Source organism: Plectropomus leopardus, chromosome 17, assembly GCF_026936395.1.
Source record: "Plectropomus leopardus strain MGB_pleo_1.0 chromosome 17, ASM2693639v1, whole genome shotgun sequence".
In the NCBI taxonomy this organism is placed as follows: Eukaryota; Metazoa; Chordata; class Actinopteri; order Perciformes; family Serranidae; genus Plectropomus; species Plectropomus leopardus.
In genome coordinates this window covers 18389829-18408342 of record NC_142192.1, presented here as the reverse complement: position 1 = coordinate 18408342, position 18514 = coordinate 18389829, and the positions used below count along the sequence as shown (strand labels likewise).

The following is an 18514-nucleotide window of genomic DNA, read 5'->3' as shown; positions in this document are numbered from 1 at the left end:
GTGACTAATAAATTACCTTCTACCTTCTTTCCTCATGGTTGTCCATGCTTGTTAAAAATAGGGGGCGTGGCTCTATGGCAGTCCACTCTGTATGATGTGGAACACTTTAATTGGCACAAAGACATGTCTCACAAGTGTGTGCATTTGGTGGTGTCAGAAGACACGTATCGTAGATCTAGACTACCGATAAAAGTTACAAAAATTTGCTGATTCACACTGGCCCAGAGACTTGTCAGTCTTTTCTGTGTCTGAGAAATAAATTAGTTTCTTACTTGGAGATTACAAAATTTGGATAGGTTTCTCCTAAGGAGGAGGCGTTTATTACTGCTGTGTCTAACAAGCTGATATTTTATGAAAAATAAAACAAATAAGGAGGCAAAAGAATAAATCAGCAGGCGCTCATAGACTTCTCAGAGGTTTCTTAATTCTGAGATCAGATAAAATACACAGAGTTAAAGCTTGTGTAAGTTTTCTTTTGGATCGTACTGTTATCTCAAGAGCTGATCATTTCAGACAAACAAAGATTACAGCACCAAGAGAGGAAAAAGAACATTTTATGATCTTAAAAAGGGTTGACCTGAGACAAGAGGAAGGCTATTTCTCAGGAGCTGAATTTAAGAAAATGGTCAAAATCTTACATTGATGTTATATTGAGCTCAGTAATGTTGAGGAGAAATAGGCTGGACAAAAAAATAGATCCTATTTTCAATTTTGATTTTCTTTGAGTTTTTTTTTTTTTTGTACTTTGAATGTAAATAAGGTGTCAGAGAACATAAAAAAGCATCAGAATAATGCTTGCACCTTGATAGAGATCTGGGCTAAGTCTTGAATGCACTCAACCTCTAGAAATGCCCCTGCACACACCTTGGGCCCGTTTAATCTTAAAACAGTGTGCACAGCCTCCGTACTAAATCACGTTTCTTTATAAAGATGTGAAACAGTGTGCATCTGGCTTTAAAGTGTGTCTTCTTTTGTTTGGTAAGTATGTCAGAGTTGTTACCCCATCAGCAGCGACATGTATATAAATAAATGTCTAGAAGATCTCGCATTATTGTTCTTACATATTTTGTTTACATTTCAAACTCGCTTTGGCGAAGTAATCACATGTTCCCCAAGCCAATAAAGCTCTATGAGCTGAACTGAATTAAACCTCACCTTATTAAATGTCAGTGCGCCTGCGTAACACCACTGGGAATTCAACTGACCACTATTTGTGTTTAAATAAAGCTGAATGATGCCCTGACCTCTGCTTGGCTGCTAGGATTGGTTGCTGGGATTGGGTTTACCTTTAGGCAAAGATAAATGAGGACAGCAAATGTCTAAAGGTTAAAAACAGACAATTTTTTTTAATTATATATACTGATGAATATTAATTATATTGCGTATTAATTGCAACCAACTTATCAAGTCATGGCCCCATAATTAGCAGAAAATTTGTAAAAAAAATTTAAAAAATAAAAGAAAATGGCCTGATGTTAAGTACAAAAAGTAAGTAAAATGATTAGTAAGAAACAAACAAGGAAGCATGTAAAAAATGCTGATACACACACACACACACACACACACACACACACACACACACACACACACACACATATATATGTTGTCATTTGTTTTTACATTATGTCATTTGAAACATAATGTAAAAAAAAATATACATATAGTATATTTCAGGCATGTTTTAAAAGACAGGTAACTTTCTTGTCACATATATGTGACAATTTGTGGTACATTTGGTTACTGCCTTTTTTCCCCATGTCTTTGAAACAAATCACACCAATTTGCTCAAGTGTCACAGGGTCAAACACGTAGCTTTTGAAAGGCCTCTGAACGCAGCACAAAAATAACGTCAAAGCGTCAGAGTAAAAGCTCCGCCCCTCTCCTTCCGTCACACCTGCTGCTGCTGGATCCATGGCGGCTGCACCGCTAATTAACGGACTTTGTTGCTTCCCCTGCTTTCTATTGAAGTCCAATTCTGTTGCCTTTAAGGAGCTCTTTAGAAAAGTTAATTATATTAACTTTAACCGCGCGCTTTTACTTGGAAGTGGATTTTTAACCCTTTCTTCACCTTGGCACACCTGTGGTTCTTTCTAAATGGATATATTTCTGCTGACCTGCTGGGGAACACAGCCTCGCTTCACAAAGGTAAGTGTTTTCTATTGAGTGTGTTAATGTCTTGGCTTTGTTCAGTCGGTGTTTGCGTGTTTGGTATTATGCTACAAGGTTTGCTGAAGCTGCTGGTTGTTTGTTTTGCTCTCCTGGGTCTTTTCCTGGGCCGTGCCATGGTGTCTGCTAGCTTTCTGCTGTCATGTTGCTATCTGGCTCTGTGAAAACCGGAAAAACCCACTGTGGCTGTGTTATTTTGCTTTGGTTGCTGTTTAGGCACGTGTGCCGTGGTTTTTCTGTTGACAATTTATGCATAAGCACAGTATGAATATTCATTGGATATTTATGAGTACATATTTCCATGTCACGTTTGGTTGTTGTGGTTGTTTTTAGGGATGACCTATTAGCTTAATGCCAGCTCTGGCTTCGGGGTTGCAACAGCATCACTTTTATCTTGTGCACAGTTCAGTCACATTTCCCTGTAATGTTAGCTTCACAGGAAACTTAGCATGTCAGATAAGAAGGTATTTCCACATACATCATCCAGCTATATTTAGCTAGCATTAAGCATCAGAGAAATATTTCACCCAGAGCAAGGGGTTTATATGTCAGCTTGCTTTATTATTTTCCATATCATAATTGCATCTAAGCTGCTGAGCTCCTCTTCTACATGGCTCTACACCCTGTTGCACTCATTGCCAACCTTAAGCTTATATCCATGTACTGATGCTTATCAGTGCAACACAACCTTCCATAAAAAGAGGCCGTCTGCTTGCTCCAAGCCATATGTGGTGTTTAAAATGCTTGAGTTAATTATTCTGTGCTGTTTAATTGATGTGCCTTAGCTTGCTGTTGCATATTAGGTGGTTTTGGCTTTAATTATCTTAGTATATCACTCAAATGGCTAAAAGTGCTGAAGATTGTGCTCAAACATGCTGTCAGTGTTGCTTTTGGGGGTAAGTTTGTTATTGCCACTCCCCAGTCCAGCTGTGTTTAGGAGAGTGGGGTGTGACGAGGTCAGAGCCTAAAGACAAGATGATAAATATCAGCTCTGTATTGACATAATTAGTCTGTTCCACATTATACGGTTAACTGCATTCATCAACAGCTCTATTGCTTATGATTCTTATAGGGATACTATGCCGATTGTCTTTTTACTTTAATGGATGTAGTTATTCATTTTAATAAGTACAACACATAACATCTCTGTGAATGCACTTTCAAAATTAATAAGTAAATACATAAATAGATAAATGAGTAAGGAGGTAATATAAGATAAAATAAAGAGACAGACAATTAAATAATAATAATGAATAATTAACTGTCAACTATACTCTGCTGATTTTTATCAACAACAGATTACACTTTCTCATTTTTGAATGCCCGCCTCGACGGACACAAAAGCTATAAACAAAGCGGTAGAGAGAACTTCCCCTTTTTCAAAGTCAGAGTAAACTGTCAAACTAGGCAGTGTTGATCAAATATAAACCAAAATTATTTTACTCCATTGCCTGTTTCTTGCCATACTATTTGCTATATTATCAAAACAAAGGGCTTAAAACACTGAGATCTGCTGGTAAAACTAGTTACTGCTGATCCAATATAAACCAAAAGTATGTAACAGCATTGGCTAGTTCTTGCCTAAAATGTTTTTTAGGAACATATTTTAGCGTACCATTAACCTGTAATTCAAGGTTGTTTGTTACCAGCTGGTTGACGTATTGTTTCCTCTGAAATAACAGAGAAACTTGCTTTATGTCACCCACCAGTGAGACTGTTTATAGGTCTCCTGCGGAAAAGTGCATTCAGGTAGTTGTAGGATTTTTTTCTTCCTGAACATGAGCAGATGTTACAGCCCTTTGCCACTGTTTTCTCTGGCACCAATGTCAAAAGTACTTTTGTCTTTCTACTGTTTTGACAGCCCAGTTTATGAAAATACCATCTTTTTTATCAGTGAAATACTTCTTTAAAGAAAATAGTTTGAACCCAGGTGGTTGCCAGTGGAGAAACCAGGAGGTCACTAACGCCTTGCCAAGAAATAGTCTGGCACATAACCCCCTTGTAAAAGCACAACATGTTGTTTAGAAATTGTGTGAAGTAGTGAGTTTTAGACATACAGTTAGGCAGTTTATGTTACCTTTGGACAGAGCCAGGCTAGCTGTTTCCCTCTGTTTTCAGTCCTTATGCTAAGCTAGGCAAACCAGCTTCTGGCCATCTTTTCCATCTTTTTTAATGCAACTCTTGGTAGAGAAGTGTTTTAGCATATTTCTTAAAATCTCTATGATTAAAATTCCTTTATTCCCAAACTTGTCACAAACAGGATATATACTTTCCTCATGTGCATTTGCTTCCTATTTTGCTTTATTAAAAGGAACATTTTTGTTTGTCTCATTCATTCCACCATCTGATATTGACAGATTCTCTGCAAGCTTCAGCTCTGTGTGTGTTGGAGGAACACAGCTCTCTTTGTGCTTTGTGCCGTAACGCAAAATCCCTTAATGAACTCAGGTTATCTTTCTTTTCTTGAGAAATCCGACCTGCTGGCACACAGTGTAAAATACAGCATTGAGTTTGTATGTAATTAATGTCATAAGGATATTTTGTGCATATTTATGTTGTATGTCAGATTCAGACATACAGAGGTAACACATTTTTTTGCCAGTTAAATAAAACAAACCCAGTCCAGGGTTTTTAGCTTTGAGGTAACCTTCTACAACCTCACCAACAGACTCTGTTTTAGCAGCGTAATGCAAAAATGCCTATAACGTCAAAGGAAAATAATGACCCTGGATTTAATTAATGTCATCACCTCTCTCACACATAAATCATATGCATCTGTTTTTGTGAAGCCAACTCAATTAAAATAAAAGTTTTTTGTGCATGGAGACTGAACAAGTCAGGAGTTGCACTACAAGTGATGCACTTTACAGCAAAGCACACAAACATAGTGTGTGACGAGTTAGAGATGTTATCCATGAGACATATCAAAGGCTATCATATCTTATTTTCTTGTGTTGTGTTTGGGTTATTCTCCCTGCTTGCGGTTAGCTCGGTGGCTTGGCTAAAGGGTGCCTAAGTGGGTAGGATGGTGCAATAAATCAACACACTTGCCGCAAACCAAACATAACCAGAACGCCAACTTTCATCCTGTCTGTGGAAAGAGAGGATGTTAATTGGTTGGACAGAGCAGCAGTTTAGCCCGACTGTTTGATCTCTGAAGAACAAAAGTCTTAAATGCCCCGAGGGAGTCAAGAAGTTCAAGCTAGGCTGCATTATATCTGACATCAGCTGGAAGACTGTATTTTCATGCTGTGTTCTTTGTCTTTCTTTGTCAAATGACATGTTCTGAACCACTTTTGATTTATTAGGAAGTTACCTTGAGAAGCAACAATCTCAGAGTCCGAAAATCATGAAGCACTTGACATTATCACGAGTGGATGAGTCTGTAAGATGCTATTTCAGTTAGATGCTGCTAGCGCTGATTGCCTGATTGGATGCTCCTTCATACAGAAAAACCACCTGAGCCCTCAGTGTCACATTACTCCCACTGAATAAAAGTCAGGGGTCATTATCAGGCGGTGAATAATGCACAGGCAGGATGCTCGGGGTACAGGCCACTTGTCTTTGTTGTGCACAGTGGGGAGCCTGGGCTGTAATTAAAGAAAGTTAATTTGACTCCTCATGTGGAGTAAAGGATCTTTTCATCTCAAAGACAATATGCTTGCCTCTTGCCTGATTGATGCTGTAGGATAATGTGTGCTGGCGTGTATTTTGTGAGAGCGTGTGACTAATCCATTGTGCAGCTGTGAATGGCCTTCCTATGACACTCCTCTCCTCCATCTGCCTCGGTTGCCATGATACATCGCAGATGTGCTCCCTTGTTGCCTCACCTTCCTTATCTCTTTTACAGTATTTTCCAGCAAAGGACAGGCTCAATTATAGTTCTAAAAACTGCTATCTGGCACAGGCTTTTGAAAGTGTTAGGCATTGTCCGCTGCTACCTTTGTGCTCTTTTGCAACATAAGTCAGTGAAAGATGACGCCGCTTGGACACAGTGTTTCAACCCGGTGTTAAGGGAGAATGTTTGGTATTAAGATTGATAAACAGTGCTTAAAAGATACTGCGTTTTAAAGCATTTATATCATTACAACGTGAATCAGAGTGAGCTTAACGGCGAGCATGATTGTGTTTGATTTACTGCTGAGAAACAGCTTTGATGCAGCAGACAAGTGCGACGCAAGCAGTCTTCAAATTATTCAAAAATCGTTCCTCCAAGGGGTACGGTGAACTTTTGATTGGTGCCTATCCTCATCCTGGAGCAGCGGCGTTCCACAGCATCACTTCGGTTAGTGGGGTGGGTGTGGGTGGGAGCGGGGGAGTCGGTGCTTTACTGACAGAGTGAGACTGCCGCCTGGCTCAGTGAAGCTGAGCACCGGCGCTTGGATTCCCCCTCCTTCTGTCACAGCGCAGAGAGTCTCAGCTCTCTGTCTCAGTGCTTTTCTAGGTCAGGACGATCACAGCACTGCAGCAGCGCACACACAGCAGGCACAAGTGCATCCGCACAGACAGACACCGACAGTGTACAGTATGATCACACAGTGGAGTGGAGATGTTTGTGCAACACGCATTGATAAATGAATGCACAGGAAAAGCTTTAAATACATTTGATGTACGGAGACACACAGCAATTTGTTGTCTTGTCTGCTTCTGTTAGGCCTATGGTACGGCTCTCTAGCTGAGACATGGACAGCTCTATTGTAGGCTAATTCTGTAAATGCAAGACCAGCGTAAAGCTCTTGATCATTTAAACAAGGTCAGTGAAGTCAAGCACACCTGTTCTTTTTCTCACACACTGAGCAGTCTGAGCTGGAATATATGAGCGTTATGAATCATCAGTATCCTCTCAGCATTCATTGTCATTTCTAACACTTGTGGCTATCACAGTGGTGCGTAACATGGTTGGCTCACATAATGGAGAGAACTGCAAGTAGGAAAATAATATTGTCTGAGAGGATCAGAACATGTGGCACTGCAAATTCTTTATCCAATTTAAACTGATGTGCCTTTTTCAAAATTGAATTTACATTTGTGGAAATGTTGAGATTGGGCATGTTATGTTGATCCACATTTTGCAACTGAATTATCCACACAGTATTTGTCATATGCAGACTCGGTTGTAGGCAAAGTGAACATTGGTACAATTAAAGTTAAAAATTAAGAAAAGAACCCTGATTGCATTTAAATTGTTTTACTAAAACTAATACGGTAGCATTTAATTAGATTTGGCAACATTTCCATGTGACAATAACACCACTGCTGCCAAAACTAAGTGAAGCAGTTGGTTTAAGCTGATTATGATTGCATTAATCGACACATCTCTATAATCCTATTTGCATGACTATCAGACAGTTATTGACTCACGGAGGAAACATAGTCCAAACTACCTTACCAACAATCCAACCGAGAGCCATCCGGTACAACATCATATCAATGAAAAAAATGCATTTTTAAAAATAAAAGATTGAACACTACTTTTGACAAATTGGAAAGGTAGCAACATGGGACAGGGTTGTTTGGGGGCAACAGTTACATGCATCATGGCTTTCTTGGAAGGAGAGCAGAGGAGAGAGAATTTTAATAGACTTTTAATAGTCAACAGTGAAAAGGAATTTTCATTATGGGCTTTAATTGTGTCCCAGGATGCCACACATAAATCAGGATGATACTGAGTTTTAACGGAGTCGGACGTTTGCTGGAGCACAGCAGTTTGTGTGCTTATTTTGGGTCAGCCAGGTTGTGCATGATTGAAGATAACAATGGATGCCTTCAGGTGGCAGTAGGGATTCAATCAGCTGAAGGCGCAGGCTTAAATGCAGTCAGAGAGCAGACGTAGTTGAGTGCATTAAACATTTTTGATGCTGGTTGATGCTGGTTGAAGAGTGTTTAAGAGCTTGTAGTTGCTATGCATTTTTGTCAAGTACTTGGTTTCTTATTACCGATAGAGACGGCAATTATCAGCTGAATGGCACTGTGCTGAAAACACCTGCTCCTTGGATTCTCTATGTAATTATAAGCAGACAGCTTTCACTACAACACCTCAATTTGCAACTCTTATCTGCATGATCTGTCATCTATTTGTGTCCGTCATTGTACTGTGCACTGCTTTAGACATGGAAATACTTCAGTGACCAGCAGACACATTTAAAAGTACAGTGTTTAGGATTTAGGGGAATAAATGGCAGAAATGTAATGTAATTTAAAAAAAAAAATGTTTTCTTTGGTGTATAATTACCAAAAAATAAGAATTGTAGTAGCTCTGAATGGACAAACCAAACACCAGATAGGGTTATTTTATTTTTGCGTCTGCCATGGAGTTGTATAATAATACCTAGATACTGGATGCCAAGATGTTGCCTTTTCATTCCAATAGTGTTGCGCATACACCAAAAGAAGTTTTTTATTTCTGCGTTTACTTTAACAGTATGCGGCCCACTGAATTTCCGCAGTGGTGTTTCTTCTGCTGGCCATCCCACATGGCTCATAGAATTTACAGTGTGTTGACGTCACAGATTTTTACACTTTTCTTGGCTCCAGGAAAGTTTTACAAATATAAAACCTTCATGGATCAAAAATGTACGATAGATAGAATTAATTGACCTTGTTTGCAGTTCAATGTGTCCAGCCAACAGATTTAAAGATATCTCTTTTATAATAGTGGTCTATGGGGAAGATATGTTTTGGGCCACAGAAGATTTTTTTTCACTGCAATATTGCGAGTTGAAACTAGGAAAAATTGGCTTCAAGGCGGAGTGGCTTTCCTGGGGCCTTGTTGTCCATGATTAGTAGCCACTTCCGTGATGAGCAGTGTCAACAAACACAGAATCCGAAACTGCTTTTTGTGTTTTTCTAAATTTAAATTTTTTTCATTTTTTATTTGTTTTTAACGGCTTCAGTCATTGGGTCCGTTTGTTTTAAAGAGGAAGAGGCCTCTGGGCTACCAGCCAATCTGTGATGAGCCGAACAGTGTGGGAAAAACTCATTTGTGTAGTGGGGTGGGGGGAAAAAATGAATACAGCGTAGTTTTGCGTTATTTTGTGGAGCAATATTGTATCTATACAGGGATGGCAGGACACATTTTTTATTATATAAATTAATAATTTCGATAAATAGAAATTTAACTTTTGGTAGCTGGTAAGAATTTTAGTCTGCTAGATACATTTTGCTGCAGTAGAAATGACTGATGTCAAAAATCTTTTATTTAAAACTTTGTTTTAATTAAAGTCCTCACTGCAAGATGCCACTAAACCCTAAACACCGTTCCTTTAAGGCCAAGAAGATAAAAAACTTGTTGCAGTGCTGGTTGTACCAGCCATCACACTGCCATAAAACAACAGCCCGGAGACAGTGTCAGAAAGATGGACAGACACAGTAAGATTTAGGAAACATGCCTTGTTTTGGGGGGCAGAGGTTTGTTTTGAGAAGGAACAGGCTGCTGTTATCCCAAATTAGTAGCAAAGTGGTCAAATAGCTCCTTTTGATTAACAGAAATGGGCCTGTCAGCCAAATAGACAGTGCCAGGTGCAAATTAACCATCAGTTCTTGAAACACTAATTGAACTCTCTAAAGAAATTATATTGTAAGGTTCACATTTCTATTTATGCGCTTTTTTTTTTTTCTTTCAAACCTCCATCCAAAACCGCCTTCCCCCTTTAGTGGCCATTGAGAATCCCTCACGAGGAAATAGCTTTTGACAAAGCAGCCGGATGAATAGGAGAGAGGATAGAGCCTCACTGATTTGAACCCTCATTGATAAGTTGCCATGTCAGTCTTGGCACTGTGCGGAAGAACATTTTGAACCAGCTAGATGGTGTGCATATCAAATGGAGAGGAGTGCGATATCACCAAGAGATGAACAGCCCTCAGATGAGACAACACAGCTTTGCCATTGAGAGATAAACAGGAGAGAAAGGGGGGGGCTACACAAACAAACAAACAAACCAAAAAACACACAATAATGAGCATTCCCCTGACTGGTCTGATTGCGTAACTCATCAGCTTTCACTACTGTCTTTTTTGCACCCTCCCAGGAGTACCTGCTGTGCAAAGTTTGCAAGCAGAAGTTTGGTGCTTCTGTGGGCTGTTTTGAGGCAGAAAAACAGAGCTCGCAGATCATTATCTGTAGTGTCTGAATGTGTCCTGACCAGAGTACCATGACGGGTTTATCAGATTACATAGTGACAAAGCCATTTTTGATCCCAACTGAATGAGTGAAAGGTCAGAAAGACAGAAGAAACTGTGAGAACACATGCATTTTACAGGGGACATGGAACACGAAACAATATGACTGTGGTTTGTATGAATTTTACCTTAGGCGAGATATGACACTAACTTGATATCCACCTGGATTTGCTGGACCAGTGTTTCCCAGGTCAAGGTCCACACATTAGATAAATGACCACATGCTTATTTAAATGAAATTTAAACAGCATGTTGGCTTAGAGCACAAATAAATAAAACATATTGCAAAAATAAAAAGATGCAGCACTGTGCAGGAAATTCACTGTTTTTTAAAATAAAATTGTTATTTTACAAACTTGTCATGTTCATGAGTCACTTGCGGTCCATTTAGAATAGACTTGTGACCCACTTTTGGACTGCAACCCACCAGTAGGGAACAATTGTGCTAGACTAGATTTTATTTTTACAATTTTGCCAGCTGGGCGCAGCCATCTTCAAACTGGCTAGCTGGTGATGCCACAGGGTTGGTTTGTCTTTATTGTCTGTTTGTTCATCAGTAGAAGTTGTTGAGCTTGGGTATTTTATTCTCTGACATTCTTTTTTTTATGGCCAGTGTGTGAGATGTTTTGAGTCGAGCAGAGTCGCGCACAAATGTACAGGATGTCATGTAGCGCCTGACAGGTGGGACACGTGTTGAATCTTCGGTGTCACCTGGTGGCGGTGCAGGCACAGAGTGTAGGTGCAGGGTGCAGGTCCACCTTTTTTGCTGTTTTGATGGAAGAATTAGAGTTTGGGGATTACTTCAATGGATATGACAAAGGGGCAGAGGAGCCATTACACAAGCAGTGAGGACAGAGCAAGGTTAAAAATTCTAGTTTATGTTCTAAGAAAAGGCTAATATCATCAACCGGCCTGACATTATGAGCCAATTCTGTTGCTCTTAATTTTACAGAAGAGCCAGCAAGATGTTGATGGTGTCCCTATGTCCAGCAGCTATAATGTAACAGGACACACACAGGGAATCGGGCCAAATTCAAGTGTCTCTCAACTCCAACAGTTTTTCCAATGGTGAGTCATGCTGTCTGTTTACTTTACTGATGCTTCTTGATGCAGAAAATGCCATAATTTGACTTGGATTGTTGGTGGGAATGATGTTAGTCATTATATAAGGTGTCTTGTGGATGTATTTGCTGGGTTAGGCTAATGTTAGCTATGTTAGCTGAGACATGATGACATTAACATAATGTCATTAACATATGCATTTTTCATAACATTAACCGGTTAGTTATTGCTTCATAGGTGTCATCCTACCTAAAGCAAAATATTTGAAACTGACCCTAAAATGTCATGAGATGGTTTTATTCTTTAGTGAAGACAGCACTGGCAAACTGATGCTTTTTGACTGTGAACCCCATCATGAGCTGTCACTATACTGTAGCTAATGTTGTGACATCTCAGTAAAATCCATATGCTACCGACCTTTGCAAGGCTCAACAAGGCTTATTCCCTCAACACTGACTCCACTCCAACAGCAGTGTACGCAGAGATTTACTGAGCTATTCATCTGTTCATTTCTATTCCTCTACCTGTCACAGAGGAGGTACACGAGGTTGCCAATATCAGTGTATTTGTGTGCGTGTGTGTGTAGATGTGGGTCTTGTCCCACCGTAGAAAGCCACAGAGACCTAACAATCATGTGGCAAAGTTGCTCAACATGGCGTGAAATGACTTTATTGCATTTTTACATTAAAAGCACTGATAGAATACATTTCTAATAAAAGGGACCACAGTGCCCCGGGGAGCAGGCATGGGGTCTGCCAGTCATGCGAGGTGACGTGCAAGCGTGTATTTTTTTGTGTGTGAGAAGAAAGTGTGAGTGTGGAAAAGGAACAGGGTAATCAAAATGGCTTGAAAGTCAAATGAAACATGTCAGATTTGTACTGTGACGTCCTCACACACAGACAGCCTTTATAATCAATGATAAGTTGTTGAGACAAACATGCATGTTTCCACAAAAGACTGATTACCTGTTACCGATGTGACAAGGGGTGATTGTGTGCATGAACAAGGTGTAGTGAGGCAGGCTAAAGGACAGAAAGCATGGGGAAACAGTGGTTTGCTACTGTTGTGATTAGACTTATGACTAATCTGTGGTATACTAACCAGACAGGTTTTTTGCCTGTTGTGCATTTAGCATCGTAGCACTTTGCTTTTTTGATAATGATGTGTCCTCTTCTGACTGTGTACATGTTTTTGCCTGAATACTTGATTAGTGACAAATGCCCCCAGTATTTTTGGAGGAGAAAACACTCAAATTACACCACAACAATAACTTTGGCACAGAGGACACAGCTTGTTACATTTACTTACTTTTTGCAGTTTGCAGTCGACGGTGGTGGCGTGTTGTCGTGAGTCACTGTTTGGGAGGAGGAAATCAACTCACCGGTCTGTTAACTCTCCTTTTGTAACTCTGTTAGCCGGCTACTGTAGGTTCTGGTTTTAAAATTTTAACATTAACAGATACAACAGTTATTGGCCCCAGCCTAACTAGCATCCTGTCAGCAATTGTACAGGCATTGGATAATAAACTGGACTCCCATGTCCCTGCATCAATTTCCATTGAAACTAAAATAAAATTTGAACTAGAATAGTGCACAGTGCTATTCAGCCAGGTGACTTTTTTTCCATATGCCGATCTGACAGAAGTCAGAGGACTCGACAGAGAGAAGGGGAGGAGGTGTGTGCTTTATGGTGAATTAGGACTAGTGTGACAGTGTGAGGTGGGTGTGAGTCACTGCTGTGCCATTCAGAGGTCGAACACAAGGGGTTTTTTTGCACAAGGTGGAGGAACTACCAGTGTTTCATTTCACATTAGTTGTTCCTTGTGTGATTTCACATGGCAAACAAATGATGGATTGACTGATCGATTGATTGACAAGAATCCTTGGTTACTTTAGTGCACTTGATGCTACGTGCTTGTTCTGGGTGTCAGACAATGTTTCACTGTGAGAGTGAGGTTAACAGGGAACCAACCTAGCCTGAAGATGATGTCATTATACTACAGCAAGTATTTTGTGCAATCAACATTTGCTCAAAATAAGTCAAAGGAAAAAAAGGCAGTCAGTGATGTTTTTCTGCTTTGTTGCACCTTAGTTACATCTTCCTCCTACACACAAACCAATATAAGCCCCCAGAACTGTTTTTTGCCTGTACACTATGTGGCTGGACCAGTATTACACCCAGCCCTCTAATGTGTGTGATCAACCCACAAAGGCTTCTGGCTCGAAAGGCTGCAACAATCGTCCAAAGGATATCTCTGCTTGTTGCCTTTGGTTGTTTGACTCATTCTAGCTGAGAAGAATTTTGTGCGGGAAAACACTACGTCTGTGCTATCATCTCAGGATTGGGTCTTAGAAGAACCTTTCTGAACTTTAGCTCTCAGGGCACAATTTCTTCTCTGCCCTTTTTGTTTGTAATCAGCAGTGGGCACCGGGTACACATGTTACAGGGAAAAGCAAAAAAGATAATGCATCGGAAGGCAGTATATGCTCAATTTTGCCTTTCAACAGATACCTACAGCTGCCATTGTTTTTTAAGGAAAATCCTGCATAGTACATCTTTAAGTTCCAGTCTCAGTGCAAATTTGGAAGAGCAGTTTAGAAAACACATCCACAATCAGCGGCTAAAGTGAGACCTCATATTTCAAGCTTTGAAATCGTCCTCATAGCAGTGAGAAAAAATAACACCAAGGACTGAGAAGATAACCACAGGCCTGTCACTGATTTATGGCACTTACAAGCAATTTTGGAATGATTGACTGTTGCAAGACATAAAGTTAACAATGTTTCTAAAATTGGCATTCAATAGCAAGAGCACATTTGTATTGTGTTGTGTTTAATGTGCTTTGTTGCCCTCTCTGGTGGTAAGTTTCAAGCCTCTACCCCTGACCTCTCCCAGCATCACATAGTATTGTGGTTTCTCAGGTAAAACGTGAAAGCAGATAGAGATGTTGCCAGGCTGCCAGCTCGACTGGATCACCAGTCCATTTTCACGTGAGATTTTATACCCTGTGGCAGGAAGCAGTTCATAGTGAAAGCAAGGTTTATAGATAACCAATTTAGCCTAACCACTGATGGTGTTATTATTCTATAGGCATTACATTGTACAATCAACATTTACTTCATAATGTTACCAAAAAAAAAGTGTGGGCTTATTGGCAGTTTAAGTAACTTGAAAGTGCTGAAAGTAAGAAGTCTAAACATAGATTTGCAGGAATTGGAGATTTGAAATGATTCTGTAATTTGATTTAGCAATAGATCCATCTTTAAAATGTTTCTGTGTTATAAAAGACACAGCTTTAGGTCCATGGCTGACACAGCCAGTGCTGTTTGTTTCTGCAGTGCTGCAACTTGGTTAAGTCTTCCTCCTACACGCCACCCAATATGAGCCTCCAGAACTGTGATTCGTCTGTCCACTGTGTGGCTGGACCAGCATTACACCCAGCCCTCTAATGTGTGTGATCAACCCACAAAGGCTTCTGGCTCGCAAGGCTCCTGCAATCGTCCAAAGGATAGCTTGTTGGATTTGGTTGTCTGACACATTCTAGCTGAGATATCAACATTTAGAACAATTTTTCGGAGGAAAACACTTTGTCTGTGGTGTCATCTGAGAAATGGGTGTTATTTCTGAACCTTTCTGAACATTAGTTCTGAGGGCACAGTCTGGTACTCTGCCCTTGTTGCTTGTAATCACTGGTGGGCACTAAGAAGTAAAAGAAAGAGGAGAATGGATAGGAAGGCAGCAGAAGCCCCTTTTTGCCTTCCTACAGCAACCTATCATGTTTTCACATCCCCTTGTATGACACGCGATGATGCCGTCAGCCCTCACCAGAAACCCCAGTGTCGGACAAGTGCTTAATTGCCTGGCAACATGTATAAACAGCCCATCCTCTGGAAGCGGACAGGGCTAATTGGAGCTGAACCCAATGGCCGGAGGGACTCTAACACATAATGTGACCCAGCAACAACATCACAGGATGGCTAGACCTGTCTAATGTGTGAGTGTGAGTGATGGAGAATGAGACGGAGAGGGAGAGAGAGATGAGAAGCCGAGAAACGGTTTAGCATCATTACAAGGCTAATCACTAACATCTGCACTTTCACAAGGGAGCAAAGTCAGAGGACCATTTTGTGGGTTTGCGTGTGTGTGTGTTTCTCTAAAACTTATTTTTGTCAAGACTATTGAGGGCCAAGGCAAGTGAAGCAGTAGCAGGTGTGATTTTGGAAATTGCCAAAGGGCCAAACAACCAACAAGTACCTATCACTCAAACAGGGCAAACCTCCATTACAGGATTGTCCAAATGGAACCAAAAATATTTCTTCCTCTCAGTCTTTCCATTACTGTCTCTATCAGTTTCTTCTTTCTGTCCCTCTGTTGTCTTTTGTCCCAGCCTGTGCTGATGGATAGCAGAAGAGAAAAAGGCAAAGGTACAAAATTCTGAGGCATGTTGTAGTTTAGAATCATTTTGAATCAGAGATTGGTGGGTAAAAAAAAAAAAAAAAGACTCACGTGTTACATTGAAAAATCAATTCAGTGTTCTTGAAGGTTTGATCCTTGCAAACTCAATGCATTTCTCCCCTTACGACCTGTGATTCATTGAGCCCTGAACGTTCCCCTTTATGCACCAGAGTGAGTGCTAGCAGCTGACTCTTAGTCATTTTATTTTTCCCAGCTTGAGAGATTTTACTTCATTTTATGAATAACCTTGGTGAAAGGTAAGGATAAAGTTACGGGTATACTTAGTCAGAACCACTGGTCAGGTGGTTAAAAAGCTTCAGACACCCCCCGCAACCTTCTGATGTTGCATTGGGTTGAGAATGGGGTCTGTGTCCCACAATTGTAACTTTCCTAAACAGTCAGACATTCACACCCAATTCACACCCTTTTTGCCAGGCGTGCAGAGGTGAGAAAGTAGGCTTCCTGGCAAACTGGACTGTAATTTCTAGCTGATAATCACATTCACTGATGGCTAAAAAAAATTTAGTTAGGATTTGGTATTGTAAGCCCCTTCAGATAGCTTGCTGAGCTGATGATGTTGACAGTAATACAAATATTGGTGATAGGAAGCTGTTCCACAAATGACAGGGTAACACAGATCAGTTGGAGGAGCTTGTTATGATCAAATTCCTGATGGGATGAATAATGCCAGTGAAAGACCTCACACATACTTGCTTCCTGCCTGTACAGTATGAGTTTTTTTTTTTTTTTTTGCTTTGGTTTAGTCTGGAGGGAGATTACTGAGCGGGGCCTCTCTGCCAGTTGTGCTTCCAGCAGCCGTTAGACAGTTATCAGGGCACAGAGTGTGAAATTATCTCTCACCGTGGTGATTGTCCACTAGCTCTGTCCCATGCTCCACTGCAGCATCTAATTAGCACCTTACTGATGCCCTGTGCCACCACAGAGATACTGTACAGGCAACGAGAGAATGACAGAGAAGATTGGATCTTTAGATGTCATGAAATTCTCACATGTACAAACACACTGTTGCACTTACAGTAAAGCAGTAGCCTACTTTTAATATTTTATCCGCATGCATGTTGGAACAACATTTTTTTAAATTGGTCCAGTATTGCGCAAAAGTGCTGCAGCTGGCAGTGGCAAAACAGGCTGCAATTTAACAACTTAGGGCATGTTTGCACCATCAATTTACACCCACTAAAAGTGCTTGTTTTGCTACTGATAGGCTCAAAATATTATTGTCTAACAACCAAAGGATCCCTACTTAGACCTTAGACCTTTTTGCTAAAGAGTAAGATACTATTTTGTTTAACCAGAAACAGCACTGAAATCGTTAAACCCGCCAGACTTCATTTAAATAAAGAGCACTTTTAGTGTGTGTTGAGCCAGCATATTATTTATCTAGCTACGTGAGTTAAGGGTTAATTTCAACCAAACCAGAGTTGCTAATTGTGGAGGGATGAACCAAGATGTTTTTTGAGAGTTTTATTTGATTTCTGTCAACTTCAAATGAAGCCCTGTTTTACCATGATAAAGTCTGGTGTGTTTGGCAGTGGGTTCTGTTTATGGTCAAACAAAAAGGATCCAACTCTTTAACAAAGATGTCTATCTCAGTAGGGATCTTTACCATAAGCTGGTCGGACATTTAAGATTTTGAGCCTGTTAGTGGCAAAAACAAGCACTTCTAGTGGACTTATACTGACAGTGCGAAAATGCCTGAATGGTGCAGCCTTCTTGCTCAGTACTGGACCAATGTGAAAACTGTTGTTCACATTAGAAACACAAAAACATTGAGAAATAGGGTCCAGGTTAAAAAATAACAATCTTACCCTTTATTTCAGATGAATTACAGTGAGTTATATAAAGAACCTGAGCTCAGGTGACATGCATCACTGTGTTGCTGAAGTATCACTGAAGAAAAATTAAGCACCTTAGGTCAACATATATGAAAATACACCCAAAACTTCCTGTCAAATTATTGTTTCAGTACACAGCACCAGATGTTCTCACTAATCTACTAATGAATCTATATTGTGTAGGAAATGAAATATACCTGAGCAGCTATAAACCTTGGTTAACATTTTGTAGAAACATACAGTCTTATGGTATAGGCGTGCTGGAGAATGTATCAAAGATCAAGTGATTTACAAGTGACATTACAAAATGGGTACCTCAGTTATAATTAAAGACGGCTGCATACCATAATCTTATGCATCATGCATAAGATGATCTCGCTCGAAGCACTTGCACAGAGTTTCTAGTGAGCCGCTCTTTAACTTTGTAATTTTACTTTATAATTAATTAGCATAATTTTCTAACAGAGTTGTACCCCTCTGACATTTTGAAAAATTAATCATATTGTTATTCGTGATTCACCAGGCAAACACATGGCCAGAATTGTAAATTACCACATAAGTGCAGCTGTAAATATGAAAGTAAATACCAGCCATACACCTTCAGTGCATAACCAGACTCTCAGCACAGGTTCATAGAAACAACAGCTCAAGTTTAGCATCATTTTTCTGTAACTATCTTTAATCTTACTTCATAAATTTTACACAAATACTGTAACTTCCCATTTTACAATTCATGAATAAAGAACAGTATAACCTGAGCTCATTTTTTGGTCCATGATCCATTTTTATGACAATTA

At 40.0% G+C, this 18514-nt stretch overlaps 1 protein-coding gene across 1 annotated transcript in view; it reads left to right on the top strand.

The window, feature by feature from the left end:
• Positions 1 to 1958: 1958 nt before the first annotated feature.
• The window catches only part of csmd2 (CUB and Sushi multiple domains 2), a 530601-nt gene continuing 514045 nt past the window's right edge, over positions 1959 to 18514 (top strand). Inside the window, exon 1 of the mRNA XM_042506230.2 lies at positions 1959 to 2145. The gene's annotated coding sequence lies outside the window, so the exon portion shown is untranslated. The remainder of the gene's footprint in view (positions 2146 to 18514) is intronic.